The sequence below is a fragment of the Aedes aegypti genome, chromosome 2 (genome assembly GCF_002204515.2).
Source record: "Aedes aegypti strain LVP_AGWG chromosome 2, AaegL5.0 Primary Assembly, whole genome shotgun sequence".
In the NCBI taxonomy this organism is placed as follows: Eukaryota; Metazoa; Arthropoda; class Insecta; order Diptera; family Culicidae; genus Aedes; species Aedes aegypti.
In genome coordinates, this window is record NC_035108.1 from 284378722 (window position 1) to 284397215 (window position 18494).

At 35.6% G+C, this 18494-nt stretch overlaps 1 protein-coding gene across 1 annotated transcript in view; it reads right to left on the bottom strand.

The window, feature by feature from the left end:
- LOC5564327 (transcription factor SOX-3) overlaps window positions 1-18494 on the bottom strand; it is a 96083-nt gene that overhangs the window by 75265 nt on the left and 2324 nt on the right. The gene's annotated exons all lie outside the window — the stretch shown is intronic.

The window sequence follows — 18494 nt, forward strand, 5'->3', positions numbered from 1 at the left end:
CACTGTAAAAAAAATGTTGTATTTTTTTATGTATCGGAAATAAAGCTTAAAAATCAATTTTCTCAAAAATCGTATTCTTGATTTTTTTATATGTTAAAGTAGACAAAAAATGAAGTCTTTTGCACAGTGGGTCAAGATGGAGAAATCATGGACAAAAAAGTTATGATATTTTGAAAAAAGGTGAATTTTTGAAAATGGTCATTATAAACTTTTTAAATATTTTTCAACTCGATTTTATGAAAGTACGCAAAATTTACAACAAAAAAGGTTTACGGAAAAATCAGGCTAACTTTTACCGTTTTAAAGATACAGAGATTTTAATACAAAATTATGATATAATTTTCAATTTTCGGTCATTATAATATAACTTAGAAACGGTTTGTCCGATCAGTTTGGAGTCTTCAGCAAAGTTTTAGGTTATTGTTGGGACTATCTGGAAAAAAAAATATACACTGTAAAAAAAATGTTGTAATTTTTTATATATCGAAAATAAAGCTTAAAAATCAATTTTCTCAAAAATCGTATTTCTGATTTTTTTTTATATGTTAAAATAGAATGAAAAAAAGTCTTTTTTGGGTCATAATGATTTTTTAAAATAAGGTTGATTTTTCAATATGGTCTAAATAAACTTTTTGAATGTTTTTCGACCCGATTTTATGAAAGTACGCAAAATTTTCAACAAATAAGGTATATCAGAGTGTTTACTCGTTTACTGAAATGAAATTCCCTGATATTTCCAGGTTTTTTCCAGGTCTTAAGAAATAATTCCAGGCTCATGAAAAACTCTTATATAAGGTACCGTGGGGTAAGTGGATACAGAAAAATCAATAATTAACTTCATTGTTATGTACAGCTAAGGTGAATAATGTAATTCAAACTTTTTTTCTGTGGATAACAAATGAGGGACTATTATACTTCAAATCGTCATTTATTTTTATTTTTCTGATTGTTATGTATTGAGTATGAGAGACTTAAAAATTTGCGCCAAATGATCCACTTGGTGGGGTAAGTGGATCACCAATTAAAAAGATCTGTTCTCGAAACAAATGTGGTGTGATTATGTATGATAAAAATGATATTACTCTTGTTCTTGTTATTAGTGCTAGTAATGTGGCATTATAATACTTTAAAATTAAAAAAGTTCCTTTATTTAATCAAAATATAATAAAAAGTATGTATGTATTAGTTCATACTAAATCTAACAAAAAAAACATTGACTCTAGAAAAATTTGGAGAAAATGCATACGTTATACAGAAGTATTGTTGGATAATTCCTAACGATATTTTCGAAAAACACTCTTAGTTTAAAAATATTAGTTACTTTTACTTTGGAATAACAAACTGAAATACTTCTATTTTATTTAGGAACATATGTGTATCATCTGTCTAGAACAATTTCTATGGTCAAATAAGGTACGATACTAAGCGTTCAATTGGAGAATTAGTATATTTTGCTCCTTTACAACTCAACTTAGATAAAACACGAAAAGTTTCGTGTACATTTTGAAATTATTATTCTTTTAATTTTTTTTATGCCAGAAATGTTAAAAAAAAACTTTTAGGTGGATTAATTCAAATTTTCTATGGTCAATTTGACTAATTCAAGCTGGGAATGGAAGAAAATAAAGGAAAACAACATTTGCGGATATTGAAGCTTAATAAAATTTTCGTAAGCAGTCTGCCAATAAATGATAATAATTCTTGATCCACTTACCCCACCCCATTAAAAAGTAGGGGTAAGTGTACCATGTCCAATATATTTGTATTTATTTATAAAAATCACATATTTTTCATTGTGATTCATTCAATTAGAACTGAAGTGCTCACCATGTGTCGAAAAAAATAATAGAATTCGATTTAAGGTAGAGATACAATGGATTTTTGATTGATGGGAAACAATTTTGAAATTAATTACTTTTTGCAGCTAACAAGTTTGCTTGTGTTAGTGTACGTGTAGTACCAGTTTTGCAATAGTATCAGTGTGGGCATAAGAATATAACCTACACGGAGAAAACGAAGTACTCAAATTTGGGTTCTTTTGACCCAACTCGGCACGTTCGTGCGTTACCCCAAATTTGAGTAAGTTGCCTAGTACTCAAATTTGAGTAGCTGTATTGAATTATATCAGTGGGTGATTTTCACTCAATGTTACATTGAGTAAAAAAAAACTCAAAAATGGGTAGTTTCTCATTCGAAACGAAATGCAAATGGAGAAATAGTCAAAATGGTCATGGTTTTAAATGATGAAAAGAAACAGAATTCAATCCTATATTTTATTTTACGTTAACATCATAATCACATTTTTCTTTTAATTTATGTCATCATATTTAAATCACATTCACTGTAATCCGCTTGTCCATTCCGGAAATCGTTTACCGGGAATGCCTATGAACATCAGACCTTTATCCGGAAACATTTGCTAGGTGATGATGGTGGATGGGTGGCTGGAACGGCAACAACCGATGGAACGGTTTTCCCGTTTTTTCATTGTGTATGGCGACTGGCAGGAACGACACTCACTATTTAGAACGGGAGGTAACAGCGCAATAGCTTTTTAGTCCGTCTTAATTCCGATAATCCGGCACCAAAAACAATCGTAGGCCCAAGTCTATTAAACTGAAGGAAAAAAAAAATGAAGGAATCATTGAAAATTATTTTTTCGACACATCAAACTCTCCAGTATACCTTACCTTTGATAAATTCAGAACATTTTCTAGCTAGCTATCGGAGCTTTGTATACAACGACGTCAGAAACAGTTTATTTGACCAGATTTGGGAATAAAAAGAAATAAAATTGTAATTTTCCTCCCATTCCGTCTAACACCGACGAAAACAGACTACGAATGACTAGTGCTGAGATTTCAAAATGGATGGCACATTTTTTCATCCAAAATTGAGTTTAAACTACTCAACGGCAAGAACGCTGTCTAAATGCCAAACGTTGAGTTATTTCTACTCAACTTTGTGTTTTTAAAGTGTTTGGCAAATTGATGGTCGATTTACATACTTTATCAAATTTATCGGTTAGATTGCAATATTAGAAACATTTTAAAAACGCTCAATACTTCAGTAATATTCATAAAGGTAACAATCTGGGATTTTTTGTTATTTTTAGTAACTCGTATAATACACAAGTACAAAATAATAAAATTTTGTGATTAAGAGCGCAATAAACAAAACAAGTATATTTTTACTCAAATTTGAGTTTTCATTACACAACTCAAAAGTTGAGTTAAATGTACGTATTTGTCAAAACGAAAATCACCCAACTATTCAGTTCGACCGTCTTTACTTAATTTTGAGTATAAAAAAAACTTATTTTTGAGTACTTCGTTTTCTCCGTGTAAAAGGAAGCAATGGTGCGAAAACATTCAACATATTCAAGCATTTATGCTTTATATTGACAAATCTGGACAAACATTTCAAAAGGGCACATCGACATTGGTAAACATTGGCTTTGCAAGACGCTGTTGAGCCCAATTCAACTCGATCACGCTCACCAATAGAGCGCTGCATATAATGAGCCTAACCTCACTTATTTGACAGCTGCTGGTCCTGTTGTTTACGTTTCGGACTTAGTCGTTTTTTCCATCATTTTTTCAACTTCGCATTTCTATCACCAGCATGCTGATGGTGACGATTTTCCACGGTAGGAAGATAGAATAATACGATCCGTGGGTATCCGTAGTGGATTTGACCTCTCCTCGCAGCAAACTTTCACGAAATTAAGAATGATTCGAAAAAAGTACTAAGTCTAAACTGTAAACAACAGGACCAGTACCTGTCAAAATAGATGCGTGACGTCACAGTGCAGTGGAGTATACCACTATCAGGAAGAGCTAACGCCAATCTTTCTGATAGTTGTGTTTGTTTGCGTGGGCGGGCTAAGAAGGGCTCAACAGCAACGTTTCTAAAAAAAGGCTCAAGACCTCTTGGGCCCTTTTCAAATGTTTGTCCAGAAATGATCCACTTACCCCACTGATACACTTCCCCCACTGTACCTTACTAATGATTATCGAACTATTTATCTTGAATGAATTTAAATTCATTCCTAACAGAAGGTCTGAAATGGCTCCAAAACACTTGAACAAAAAACAAAGATTTCTTTAGTTCTTTAGTGATTATTTCTCAAGGAATTCCACCTACAATTTCATTTTAAAAACCTCAAGAATACAACACAGTTCGACAAAAAAAGTCGATATGAATGCACAGAGACCGGACACCCCGGGCTTGAAAGTATAAAAATAAACAAAAATAATGGCGTTTTCAGAATGTTCGTGTTTGCCCCAGGTCATTTTTAAAATATACTTGAACTTTTTGCATTTTTTATTTAAAAATCTAATCTAATCAATAACCGACACAGTGTTTTATATTCAGGACAGGGGAATTCATGTGCCATATAATGTTTTCAACTTTAAATACAATATGAAGAGTTGTAATAAGATTTGCAGGGAGCCCTCCCCCCTTTTTTGTACCCTCCCCATTTTTAAAGTATCGCAAATGATGGAATATTTGATATACAGGGAGTTGTCAAAATAACTGGGACAGGCAAAAATTGGGCCAACTTTGGAATGCTGTAACTTTGACAAAAATTGACCGATTTCAATTCTTAAAGAAGTAATGGACGGGTCAACTTATCTAGTTTTGAGGTGCATCCACGGAGATGAACTATGACCACCGGATACCGGTGATAATCCTGATTTCCGGAAGCATGTCTTATGCAGTAAAATTATGACGTGTTTTTAGCAAAGGTCTCGGCTAAAAAATCAAAATTTTACTACACATGAAGATAGAAGATCTAATTCTGAAGCGATTGGTGCGCCAAGTATTAGTATTGGTCCAGAAACAACCAATATATGGCCATTTCCCCGGAATCGGTGCCGGTAGTGGATCCGAATTGGGATCAAACAATTTATTCACTCAAAATATGTCGCGCAATATTGTTTTCTCCCTAGCTTATCATAAAATACCCTATTATAAGTTGAAAATGAGTCTTGTACAGATTTGGCCACTCATGGCGCCGCCCAGTGCCCCGGGGGAACCTTGCATAGGGGACATTTCGATTTTGACACCAAAGCATATCATGCGACGGCTCATTCTTCATGTCTTGTCGTAAATAGGGCAACTGTAGACTCAAAATGGATAGTTGACTACAGTGACTACTTCCGGGACCACCGGATGTTCCAGAGGGAACCTGTAATTAGGGACAATTGATATTGAACTCCAATACATATCGTGCGACAGTTCATTTTTCATGTCTCGTGCTAAATAGGGCTATTGTAGACCTTAAGTGGATATTTGACTACAGTGGCCACTTTTGTGACCACCGGATATCCCTGAGGGAGGCTGTGATGTCTTCAATGACAGATTCCTCCGGGATATTCCGGTGGTCCCAAAAGTGATAGGTTCCTTAGGGAACTATAGGAGGTCCCCAAAGTGGCCATTCTAGTTAAATATCCATTTTCGGTCTAAAGTTGACCTATTCATGACTAAACATGAAGAATGAGCCGTTGCACGATGAGTATTGGAGCTCAATTCCAATTGTCCCTAATCATAGGTTCCCTAGGGGACACCCGGTAGTCCCAAAAGTGGCCAATTCAATTAAATTCCCATTTTGAGTCTACAGTTATTTTATTTACGACAAGGCATGAAGAAAGAGCCGTCGCATGATATGTTTTGGTGTAAAAACAGAAATGTCCCCAATGACAAGTTCCTCCGGGAAATTCCGGTAGTCCCAAAATTGTCCACTGTAGTCAATTATCTATTTTATGTCTACAATAGCCCTATTTAGCACGAGACATGAAAAATGAACTGTCGCACGATATGTATTGGAGTTCAATTTCAATTGTCCCTAATTATAGGTTCCCTCGGGGACATCCGGTGGTCCCGGAAGTAGTCACTGTAGTCAACTATCCATTTTGAGTCTACAGTTGCCCTATTTACGACAAGACATAAAGAATGAGCCGTCGCATGATATGCTTTGGTGTCAAAATCGAAATGTCCCCTATGCAAGGTTCCCCCGGGGCACTGGGCGGCGCCATGAGTGGCCAAGTCTGTACAAGACTCTTTTTTAATTTATAATAGGGTATTTTATGATAAGCTAGGGAGAAAACAATATTGCGCGACATATTTTGAGTGAATAAATTGTTTGATCCCAATTCGGATCCACTACCGGCACCGATTCCGGGGAAATGGCCATATATTGGTTGTTTCTGGACCAATATTAATACTTGGCGCACCAATCGCTTCAGAATTAGATCTTCTATCTTCATATGTAGTAAAATTTTGATTTTTTAGCCGAGACCTTTGCTAAAAACACGTCATAATTTTACTGCATAAGACATGCTTCCGGAAATCCGGATTATCACCGGTATCCGGTGGTCATAGTTCATCTCCGTGGATGCACCTCAAAACTAGATTAGTTGACCCGTCCATTACTTCTTAAAGAATTGAAATCGGTCAATTTTTGTCAAAGTTACAGCATTCCAAAGTTGGACAAATTTTTGCCTGTCCCAGTTATTTTGACAACCCCCTGTATATCAAATATTCCATCATTTGCGATACTTTAAAAATGGGGAGGGTACAAAAAAGGGGGGAGGGCTCCCTGCAAATCTTATTACAACTCTTCATATTGTATTTAAAGTTGAAAACATTATATGGCACATGAATTCCCCTGTCCTGAATATAAAACACTGTGTCGGTTTATTGATTAGATTAGATTTTTAAATAAAAAATGCAAAAAGTTCAAGTATATTTTAAAAATGACCTGGGGCAGACACGAACATTCTGAAAACGCCATTATTTTTGTTTATTTTTATACTTTCAAGCCCGGGGTGTCCGGTCTCTGTGCATTCATATCGACTTTTTTTGTCGAACAGTGCAATATGGATTTTTCGAAGGAGAACCACAGAAAAGACCTCAGCGATTTTATTAGGAATTTCTCCAAAGATTCTCCAACAAAGTCTTAAGTCCTCCAGACTTTTATACAACGATTCTTCCATCGGTTCCTTTTGGGCACTCTCAAAAATACCCGTTTAGAACATCTGAAACAGTAACTTCTCCAGAAAGCACTTCTGGGTCTTTCTTAGAAGCCCCTACAACATTGTTTTTTTCTGTTTTTATCTGTTTTTATCTTTAACATTTCAACTTGAAATTTCTCTATGGATACTTTCTGGATGTACCCTAGAGTTTCCTTCTAAGATTTCATAAGAAATAACTCCAGTAATTCTTTGAGATATTTCCCAAGTAAGTCTTCGAATATTTTTTCAGGCATTTTTAAAAGAATATCTACAAAGAAATTTCATGAATATTTTTCAGAAATTATTAAATAAATCTTTGATAAAAACCTGGACGAGTAATATTTTAGAAGGAAACCTAAAGTAAACTCTGATGAAGCTTGTGTAAGGTTTAAAGTACATAACTCTTGATGAATAACTTTAGAGATTCCAAGGGTATTTTATTTGAGAAATTCGTTGGAAAACATTTGGATGAAATGCTGGAGAAACTCCTAGAAACAAATCTATAGGAGCATTATGGTGAATCGACAATCGAGTTTATGGGGAAATCCTTCCTTCCTTCCAATAACCCCTCGAGAAACTATTGGAACGATTCCTAGAAGTAATCATGTAAAGGAATTCACATGAAAAAGCGTATGAATTATTGTGGGGTTCCTTGGTAAAATATGTAAGCGAATTTCTTCAAAACTATGGAATAAATCTTTGTGGGTTTACTTGAAGAAATTTATGTATATGAATCTTTGGAAAATTCTTTTGAGCAACAACTGGAGGTAGGGTAAGTGTTCCCTTAGTTGTGGGTGTTCCTATAATTGCGGTAGTGCCGTTTTCACTGATTTTACTATATTAGCCACAGAACTGATACTGCCAATCGACGTATTGGCTTGTTGATACACGGAATAGTCGAAAAGAGCGTTCAAATTGCTTCAAAACTGATGGGATATCACTGAATTTGCTAAACCTTTTCTTACCTGTGCCAATAGTTGCGGTAAAGTGTTCCTATAGTGGAGGATCCCATAAGAAAACCACGGATGCCGCAACTATAGGAACACAAATAAAAAATATACCGCAACTAAAGGAACAGCGTACCAATAGCGGAGGTATTATTTTTCACTGACATGCCGTGGATTACTGCGATGAAATCATTTTTCTCATTGAATCAATGGTCGTTTCTTCCCGTTACAACATTAACATGTACATTAATTGCGCTTCTTGAATTTAGGCGGTTAAAAGAAGTTCAGTCGTGCTTATTACCTCCACTATTGGTACATCTACCCTATCGATTATAGAAAAATTGGTGCATAGTTTGGGATAATTTTCGAAAAAAAAAACAATCAAAGAAGTAAATGAAGAATCTACGGGAGAACAATCTGGAGAAATTCCTTTAAGCATAATTGGTAGAGAGAACTCTATAAAAAAACTCTAGAAAACATCCTTGAAAGTATTCTAGATCAAATCTCTTGGAATTACTGGGATATTTGTTGAAGCTTTTCCTCGAGGGACCTGATAAAAAATCTAGACGTGCCTGTTGAATAGTGGTCTCTGAATATTACTGTGTATTATTTTGCACCAGGATTAACTGCAAGCTATATAATGAATATAGTGACTCTGAGTGATTTTGAGAGCGGGCTCTAAACAGCTAGTCTGGTCTGACGAAAAGGTCTATTCAGAAGATCTAATCTAATCTAATCTAATCTAATCTAAGCGCTTGCACAGCCAATATTCGAAAAGGTCTATTCAGAAGATCCATCAAAAAGTATTCATTTTACTAGTGTATGCGTCAATTTTTACATTAATCAATTACACAGCGGAACATTTTCTTTGTTTCAAGCATCAAAATACTTCTATTTACTTAAATTAGAATTACTGAAACCTTGGCCGTTTTCAAAAATATTTTCTAGTTTTTGAGATATTGGGTGTTAAATGCATTGTTTAAAGACTACAGTCAACTTACATGCAAAAACCAGCTGATATGAAGATTTATTTGCTTAGTTTACTACAGAATTGAAAGTTAATGTGTTAGACAATACTTTTCTACAAATTTCATAATACTTTCAAAGCTCAAAAGTTGTTTGTTGATGTATTAGAAAAGTATAGTATCTTGCCATATAATAGGAACGAATAATTTTGTGTGACAATGGCGGCATGTTGAAAAAATCGATTTATTCGTGCATTCAAACCAAATTGAATCCTACATAATCCTATTCTGATGATTATTGGTGGGTTAAATCACTATATACCAATCATAGTTTAACTTTCAACATTAAAAAACAGCATTTTATACTACTTTGAGGACCAGTAGCGCAAAATTGTACTATGCTGGAACATTTTCGAAATCAGCTTCAAATTCACCAACCCCAAATTTACTAGGCACATGATTTTATCTTTGAGACAAAAAAAATATCTCTGTTAAGCTGCGTAATATTACTGCTACCTTTGAAAATTTTAATCATGCAGATTCATAATTTGCAACAAACAGACATTTTCTCCGGAACTACGAATAATCGATGACTTAAGTACTTCATGATAAATATATGGTGAATTATTTGAAAGCATTTAACGGAAAACGTCCAAGTTTATTAATAAACTGTTTGTGGGCTTCGTAGCCGTGTCACCAGGCATATAGCCGTATCGTGCTAGGGAGTGTGGGTTCAATTCCCGCCGCAGGCCGGAAAACTTTTCCTGAGGAATGTTTTCCGACTGTGCCACTGGGCGTTGCATGCTAGTCCGTTGTCTAGTGTGGTGCTTCAGTCAAAGGGCATAATGCCCACTGGAAGCATTAACGTGTCAGTGTCTTTTTAAGAAAAAAAAAACTGAATCGTTCAAGTAGCATTTTTAAGCGGCGCAGCCGAAATTTTTTATATTCAATATAGTGCGCAAGAATAGTTTCGAAATAATTAATCGTGAACATATTCAACCATGAATTACTTTTTCAAAATTATTTCCCTGAGTGTGGCCAAAATTCCCTGAGAATTCCAGGTTTTTTCCAGGTTGAATAAAATTCCCTGAGAATTCCAGGTTTTCCAGGTTTTTCCAGGTAGTAGACACCCTGTATATGAGAAAATTTTGCTAATTGCTACCGAAACATTTGAAAAGTTTATTATGACCATTTTCAACAAATTCACCTTTTTTTTTAAAAAATCATAACTTTTTGTCCATGATTTCTCCATCTTGACCCACTGTGCAAAAGACTTCATTTTTTGAAACTGACACTTATATTGAGCTATTCGGTAATCCAATCCGCATGGTTATTAAATTAATTAACTCATTACGCGTGGTAAAGATGGACAAATTATGGGTGAAATTATGAAAAAAATCCACGTGCTCGGCTGGGATTTGAACCCAGGACTCTTGTATGCTAGACGAGCGCTTTACCAACTAAGCTACCGAGCCACTTGGTGACCCAATAACTGAGTTGGTTACAAGTTTAGAATTCAAATCCCTACAGACCACGCGGACCCCTTTCATAACCAATATCCATCCATCTCATGTTCCTACACACGCGGAGCGAGCGAGTGCGATTTGTTTAGTGTTGAAACTGTTTGCCTATCGTACCTACATCGCTTCCACAACAACTGTATTGTGGAAGAGTAAAGATGTGGGAAGGCTATCAACGTGTCGTTCTCACTCAAGTGACGACATGACTACTACAGAGAGGCAGTACACTCTAATATAAACTGACACTTATATTGAGCTATTCGGTAATCCAATCCGCATGGTTATTAAATTAATTAACTCATTACGCGTGGTAAAGATGGACAAATTATGGGTGAAATTATCAAAAAATGAATTCTAAACTTGTAACCAACTCAGTTATTGGGTCACCAAGTGGCTCGGTAGCTTAGTTGGTAAAGCGCTCGTCTAGCATACAAGAGTCCTGGGTTCAAATCCCAGCCGTAGCACGTGGATTTTTTTCATAATTTCACCCATAATTTGTCCATCTTTACCACGCGTAATGAGTTAATTAATTTAATAACCATGCGGATTGGATTACCGAATAGCTCAATATAAGTGTCAGTTTATATGAGTGTACTGCCTCTCTGTAGTAGTCATGTCGTCACTTGAGTGAGAACGACACGTTGATAGCCTTCCCACATCTTTACTCTTCCACAATACAGTTGTTGTGGAAGCGATGTAGGTACGATAGGCAAACAGTTTCAACACTAAACAAATCGCACTCGCTCGCTCCGCGTGTGTAGGAACATGAGATGGATGGATATTGGTTATGAAAGGGGTCCGCGTGGTCTGTAGGGATTTGAATTCTAAACTTGTAACCAACTCAGTTATTGGGTCACCAAGTGGCTCGGTAGCTTAGTTGGTAAAGCGCTCGTCTAGCATACAAGAGTCCTGGGTTCAAATCCCAGCCGAGCACGTGGATTTTTTTCATAATTTCACCCATAATTTGTCCATCTTTACCACGCGTAATGAGTTAATTAATTTCATTTTTTGTCTACTTCAACATATAAAAAATAAAAAAAATCAGAAATACGATTTTTGAGAAAATTGATTTTTAATCTGTATTTTCGATATATAAAAAATTACAACATTTTTTTTACAGTGTATATTTTTTTCCAGACAGTCCCAACAATAACATAAAACTTTGCGGAAGACACCAAACTGATCGGACAAACCGTTTCTAAGTTATATTATAATGACCGAAAATTGAAAATTATATCATAATTTTGTATTAAAATCGCTGTATCTTTAAAACGGTAAAAGTTAGCCTGATTTTTCCGTAAACCTTTTTTGTTGTAAATTTTGCGTACTTTCATAAAATCGAGTTGAAAAATATTTAAAAAGTTTATTATGACCATTTTCAGAAATTCACCTTTTTGCAAAAAATTATAACTTTTTTGTCCATGATTTCTCCATCTTGACCCACTATGCAAAAGACTTCATTTTTTGTCTACTTTAAAATATAAAAAAATAAAAAAAAAATAAAAAAAACGATTTTTGTGAAAATGGATTTTTAAGCTTTATTTTCGAAATAAAAAATAATTACAAAACTTTTTTTTACTGTGTATATTTTTTCAGATAGTTCCAACAATAACCTAAAACTTTGCGGAAGACACCAAACTAATCAGACAAATAGTTTCTGAGTATTAATTTTTTGAAAATTGTTAAGGCTTATTTTCTTAGGCCCTTCTCAAAAGTAACGCTAGGGTAAAAATGGCGAACCGATGATGCAAATAGGCATTTTTGGGTATAAAGAAAGCATATGCCAAATTTCAGCCAAATCAAAAAATACAAAAGTAAACCGACATTCGAATTCAATTGGAACCGCTCATACCTCTATTGCGTTCATCACACAGGCGTTCCTAAGTAATGTCGCTCAAATGTTACTTTTTTTTGAGAATGTTCCCAAAGGTAGTCCAAAAAATCGGAACAGCTGATTGGTTTTTAGCAGTGCTCAACTGCAATTTGTTTGGTTACCAATGGTTTTTAGAGCGAGATCACAGGCTATGCGAGTATTTATGATTTGATGACGTTACACAGTGTTGGCTCGAAATCATAAAAATGCGTATGTGCGAAATATACAGTTATAGGCAGAGTAGAAATCTTTCAAAAATATCGGCAGAAAGGCTTCATAAACTCATCCAAAATACATCATAAGTCTCTAAAGGAATCTGTAAAGGTTGTTGCTGCAAATCACTCGCTCGTAATTTCACAGTGGATCTCTTTCACAAAACGCCAAGGATACCGCGTTAAAATAATATGTGATGCATGGCTAAAAGTCTAGTACAGCTGTTGTTGGCAAAAGTGAAACTAGTTGGAAGTGTTTTGAAACATGATGCAGGGTTGAAGACTATTTCGTGGTTTTCATAGAACAAAACTGCTGTTTTGCATATATTTTGAGGCTCTCAACTTTTTCAAAAAACCTAACGTTTAGGCAAACTTAGGCAACAGCAATCTTCTTCAATCGATTCCTTAGTCTTGAAAGCGCGTTTAAACAAAGTTTCTCCGCATGGAGTGGCGGAGAGTGATTTTTACAGCATAAATAAGCTGTTCTTTAATTGTTCGATGTATCTACAACGATAAGTGTTTATTTAAATAGATTTACGACACTTTAAAATAAATTTGCATCCGGGGATGTTAAATCTAAGTAAATATGAGTCATCGATTAGAAAAAAAAGATTCTATGACATTTGGTCGGAAAGGGATAGTTGCAACAGAAAGCATATGATATTTGGTCGTAACGATATTTCGTGGAAAGGAAAGTGATTGAATCTAGATACAAGTCGGACTCGATTATCCGGAGTATCGATTTTTTTTTCACTCCGGATAATCAAATCACTAAGAAAAAAATTGAAATCTTTGACAAAAGAACTTATATATTATCTTTTTTCGTTATTTTATTTATATGATGCGGTGGCGTAGCCAGAATTTTTTTCTAGGAACAGTAGGGGTCTTTTTACAATTTGACCGGCATACACAAAAATCCACTTTTTCAAACCCCCTCTTTTCTTAAAAACGTTCTAAACTGCAAAACTATTCATATTGTATATTGCAATACCAAATTATCTTAGATTTATGCATAAAAATTGAAAAACAAGAACATCAAAAAACAAATTCCGGATAATCGAGTCCGACCTGCAGTAAGAAACAAAGGCTTACGTTTAGTCGTCGAGAGAAGCATTTTGTCGTTAATACAAGAGTGATTGAATAATTGAAAAAGTATCAGTCATTCTACCAACAATCTATGTGCGATAAACTACATTTTGTTATTCAATTTGATGTACGCTCTCCCAACATATTGATCAACCTCTTGCATTTTTTACATTTCATCCTGCTTTTTTGTTCAAGCATGTTCTGTAAATCGAGATAAGCTGATCTTAAATAGAAGCAAGCCAATTTTTGTCGCCTCAGTCAACTCCTTTTCCCAATGCATAGAATCAGCACAATTTTATTTTTTAATAATTCAAGGCTTTTACTGCAAACTCTGTTTTTCACCCGAGGTCATCAACACTGTCAGAAAAGCCATATATTTGCTTGAGGAATGTAATTAAGCTGGAAGTCGCAATAATCCAATTGGCCATAAGTAGAGATTCCGACACATACCATTCACTTCGCCATAAAGGTTTTCCTTGAATCAAATGTTTCCTGTCGTTTTCCGCATTCAAAAATCTTACCCACGTCCGTAAGCTGCAAGACCCGCAATTCAAATGAAGACCCCCTGCACTCGCTCAGGTGAAGATCAGCAGTTCATCATAAAGAACGATGACATTTAAAAAAAGAATAAATAATATGAACATTATGTTCTCATCGTTGAGTAAGAAAATAACTTGTTGAGCAGTTTTCAAAGAATGATGATATTTTCAAAGAATAATAAATTCACTAAAGCTAAATATTTCAGTCAATATCCAAAAAACGTACTTCTAAATATTTAATTTGAATAATCATCGAAATCCTCGATTTTGGCATAACTTCACATTACAATTAAAAAGATGTTTGGAATTTAAGAATAAGACGACATAAAATGTCACGTTTTTTATACATCAATTATATATAACTTGTATTATTGCAACTTCTCATCGTAATAGGCTATTTTGCATCACGCCAATCTGTCATGAAACGGTCTACTTTCCTGTACTGAATTATGCAGTATCGTAAGATTCATTACGCAACTGATTTCTATTGTGTAATGATCATTACGGAACGATTTTTCATTACGCAACTGTTTTGAGTTGCATTATGAGCTTATACAAAACATTTTATCAACACTTGCAAAATAATTGTGAACGCATTTGGATATGATTTATAATACTGAAATAATTTCAAAAAAATCATCATCCTGCAACTGGTTGCGTAAACTAAATACTACTCTTGCTCAAAATAGTTGACAAAAGTCACTTAAATTAAAATGGTTTGAAACAAGACTTTTATGGGCACCGGTAGTCCATTTTTTGGTTCAAATTTATACCAAAAATGGACCTGTCAAAATTACAGGCAGTTGTCAAAATAACTGAGACAGGCAAAAATTGGGCCAACTTTGGAATACTGTAAATTGATTGATTTCAATTCTTTAAGAAGTAATGGACGGGTCAACTAATCTACTTTTGAGGTGCACCCTCGGAGATGAACTATGACTACCGGATACCGGTGATAATCCGGATTTCCGGAAGCATTGGAGGAACTCAGGAGGCGTTGCTGGATAAACTCCAGATGTGTTTTTAAAGAAACTCCGGGGTAATTCCTGGCGAAACTAAGAAGAATATTCAAAGCAATTCCACCGATGGGAAGGAACTACGGAGGAACTTTCCAGAAATTCCCGAGGAATCGCTATAGAAACTCCAGAGGAATTTATGGAAGAAATCTAGAAGAATTTCCACTAGAAATCTGGAGGAGGTTCCGAGGAATCGCTGGATGAAATCCAGAAGAATTTGTTATAGGATTAAAAAATAATATCTCTGGAGGAAGTATAGATAAATTCCCGTAGAAACTTTTGAAAAATTTCCTGAGGAACTCTGAACAAACTCCCGGAGGGAATGTAGTGAATTTTTCGAAGCAACTTCAGAGGAACACCGGAGCATTTCCGAGGAATTACAATGAAACCCCCATGAGTCAATGTTCCTTTATTCGATATCGACACATGGAACCATACAAAAACGAACATTTCATGATTACTATGATAATGCACTCAAACAACTTTCCAAAGCATTTCTGTTCCATGACTCGATATTTCTACACTGAGGTAAAAATACTTAAGTTTTCCATAAATCATGACTTATGAACCAGCCAAATTATGGTTTTATTGAACGCTTAACCATTTCAAAAATGGGATAATAAGTTTCATAAGTGAGAGCTTTGAATTGTTTATGAAAAAAATCAGAAGGGGTTGTGTACAAGATACGACCAACGTTATGCGGTGATACGACTACGCCAAGTGATTTTTTGCATTTGAATTTTAGTCGATTTTCATAGTTGGGAAAATATCTACCGATTATCTACCGATAAATGGCTGAGTTATTACCATTCACAATCTTACATAATTTCGGTCGCAACATTTTAGATTTTCAATTGACACCAAGTATATTGCCGTAAGACGTAGTTAATGTCAAAATTAATTTTCATAGCAATCACCAGAAGAATTGCTCCGCTTTCGATGTTGGGTATCGCGTCTCCAGTTGAAAGCCGGAATCATCGACACGCGAAAACTAATTTTTCTCTAAATCTATGCGTTGAACCTAACGTCGGGCTGAACAGCGGATCTGCTGTGCTACACAACGCACCTTGACCGACGTAGCTCCGACGCATGGTTTTAGAGAAAATCAGTTTTTCGCGTGTCGAAAATTCCGGTTTTCAACTGTGCGAATAATACAAGTTAATCAAAAGATGACATGTTATCAAAACGTGACAATTTTTGAGCACGTCTTAAATAAAAGACAAACAATATAAACGATTGTAATATTAATTAATTAATTATCATTGCGTTTATTAATTGATTGAGTTTTAAATTTTTTTTAATGAAATTCTTCACCGAAATCATAAGTAAATCTTAAAAATTTCAACAATAATCGTTGTGGCGCCAAATCATAATTATTCCTTAAGGAATTATTAAGTTTTAAACCTCAGTGTTGAGTCGATGGTCCCTTCAAATATCGACTCATGGACTGTACTTGAGGAACTCTGGAGAATTCCTGGAGATATTTCGAAAAAAAAAATCCTGAACGAACCATGGAATACGTAAAGAGGAGTTTTTGGGAGATCCCTGAAGAAAGTTATAAAAAAAATCTCCGGGTAAATTTCTAGAGAAAACCCCCGGAGGAATTCCTGTAACATATCCCCGGAGAAATTTCTGAAGGAAATTTCCGGAAAAAATTCTGGAGGTATTCCTGAAAGAAATCCCCTCAGGAATTGCTATTGGGAATCCCCTAAGGAATTCCAGGAGAAAATCCGCGAAGTAAATGTTAGGGAATGCCCCCGAAGAAATCTTTGAAATCCCCAAAGGAATTCCTGTAGCAAATCTCCAGAGCAATTCCTGGTGCAAATCTACAGAGAACTTCCTGGATCAAATCTCCGAAAAAATCTCTGGAAAAATCCCCGAAACAATTTCTGAAGAAAATTCCCGGATGAATTTATTAATAAACATCTGGACGAAACACCCAGATGAAATCCTGGACGAAATCCCTGGAGGAAATCTCTCGAGAAATTCCTGGTGAAAATCCCCAGAGAAATTTCTAGAGGACATCTCCGGATAAATTCTCGTAAAAATCCTCGAAAAAATTTCGGGAGAAAATCCCCGGAGGAATTTCTTAATAATAATCCCTGAAGAAATCTTTGGAGGTGCTTCTAGAGTAAATTCCCGGAGGAATTTCTGGATAAAATCCCCAGAGGAGTTCTTGTCGGATATCTCCGGAAGGATCATTAAAACCACCGAAGGAATTCTTGGAAAAAGTAGTTCTTGATATCTCCGGGAGAATCCTTGAAGTTCCCGGAGGGATTCCTGGAGGAAATTCTCGGACCAATTCCTTGAGGAAATCTCCTAAGGAATTCCTGGAGGAAATTCCCGGAGAGATTCTAGGTGCAGTTTTCAGATAAATTCCTGAAGGTAATCTCTGGATGAATTCTCTGAAATCCCCGGGAGTATTACTGGACGAAATCCTCACAGGAATTGTTGGAGAGCAGGTACATCACAGTGAATAAAAGTGAATAAAAGAGAGGTGCTGACGTGGAAGCAATATCAGTCAGTAGCCTGCGGTGTGGAAGGAATAGCCTTGTTGTTTTGTAGTCGTTCTCTGGAGAAACTCCTTGTGCAAATTTCCAGAGAAATTCCTGGAGGAAATCTCCGAATGAACTATCTGGAAAAAAAATCCCCGGAGGAATTTCTGGAGAAAAACACAGGAGGAGCTCTTCTGGATATCCCGGATGAATCCTTGAAATGCACCTTTATGAAATCTGGTGCAAATCCCCCAAATTCTGTGAAAATATTCCCGAAGAAATTTTCTGGAGAAAATGCCTGGAGGAATTTAAAAATTAAATCCCCGAGGAATTACTGGTGAAAATCTCCAGAGAAATTCCTGGACGAAATCCCCGGAGGAAAACCACGAAGGAATTCCTGGAGGCAAACCCCGGAGAAATTCTTGGAGCACATCCCCGGAGAAATTTCTGGACGAAATCCACGAAGAAATCTGTGATGGAAATACCTGTAGGGTTTCTGGGAGAGGAAATATCCTCATCCTCGGAGCAATTTCGGCAGCAAATCCCAGGATGAATTCCCGAATAAAATCCCCGGAGGGAATCCAAAGAGGAACTCCTGGTGGAAATCCTATTAGGGTCAGTGTTCCCTTAGTGGACAGTCCCCTATAGTCGCACTAGTGGCTTTTTACGGCCGTTTTGCTATGAATCTTTTCAAAATATTTTTTGACATGAAGGTCAGGAGCTATTTATCTAAGTACCATTGATACACAGATTGATTTTGTTCAAAAAATGCTCGAAATAATTAGTATTGCTTAAAATTTGAGCTCCCTTGCGCCTATAGTT